Source organism: Octopus bimaculoides, chromosome 5 (assembly GCF_001194135.2).
Source record: "Octopus bimaculoides isolate UCB-OBI-ISO-001 chromosome 5, ASM119413v2, whole genome shotgun sequence".
NCBI classification, from domain to species: Eukaryota; Metazoa; Mollusca; class Cephalopoda; order Octopoda; family Octopodidae; genus Octopus; species Octopus bimaculoides.
Genome location: NC_068985.1, coordinates 76,480,588 through 76,481,612, shown reverse-complemented (window position 1 = coordinate 76,481,612; position 1,025 = coordinate 76,480,588). Strand labels below are relative to the sequence as shown.

Genomic DNA, 1,025 nt, shown 5'->3' with positions numbered 1-1,025 from the left:
CCAGGCTCCTATCTGATTTGGCAGAGTTTCTACAACTGGATGCCCTTCCTAACGCCAACTACTCAGAGAGTGTAGTGGGTGCTTTTACGTGTCACCCGCATGGAGGCCAGTCAGGTGGTACTGGCAACGGCCACGCTCAAAATGGTGTATTTCATGTGTCACCCGCACAAGAGCCAGTCCAGGGGCACTGGCAACGTTCTCGCTCGAAAATCCTAGAAGGCCAGTCAGGCGGTACGGGCAACGGCCACGCTCAAAATGGTGTATTTTATGTGTCACCCGCACAAGAGCCAGTCCAGGGGCACTGGCAACAATCTCGCTCGAAAATTCTACGAAGGCCAGTCAGGCAGCCACGGCCACGCCCAAAATGGTGCACTTCATGCATATACATGCATATATATACATATATATATATATATATGTACATATAATAATACAAATGATATATGAGCATATGCATGTATACATACATATATATATATATACACAGGTATATATACATAGATATAGGTCTATACAAACATATATATATATATATTTATATATAAAAAATACAAAAATGGAACAAGAATGCAAACATCCAGAGAGTTAGGTGACACAAAAATGGGGACAACAAAACATCCAGACAGACGATACAAGTAAAACAAGGACAGGTCATTCGGAGTTTTCTTTCCTCAGTTGAATTCCAGATTATCTTTGCAATTTCAGCTGATTATACTAAAAATTGCTCCATTCTGGACAGACCCAAGGAAAAACTAAGCTAAGAGCACTAGATTCCTTGGAAGAAGACAGTGAATGTATAGGAAAACAAAAACGGAAAAAATGGAGAAATGGTACAAATTACAAATAACAGGACATGTACAACGGGTGTCTTTCGACTAAGGATGAATTGAATTAAGCTGACGTGTGTGAAAGTAAAGCCTAACGGCAGGGACATAATTTTGGACAGGCATATATAATAATACAAATGATATATGAGCATATATATATATGCATATATATATATATATATGCATATATATATATAT

At 38.7% G+C, this 1,025-nt stretch overlaps 1 protein-coding gene across 3 annotated transcripts in view; it reads left to right on the top strand.

The window, feature by feature from the left end:
* The window catches only part of LOC106881248 (uncharacterized), a 276,422-nt gene that overhangs the window by 196,672 nt on the left and 78,725 nt on the right, over positions 1-1,025 (top strand). The gene's annotated exons all lie outside the window — the stretch shown is intronic.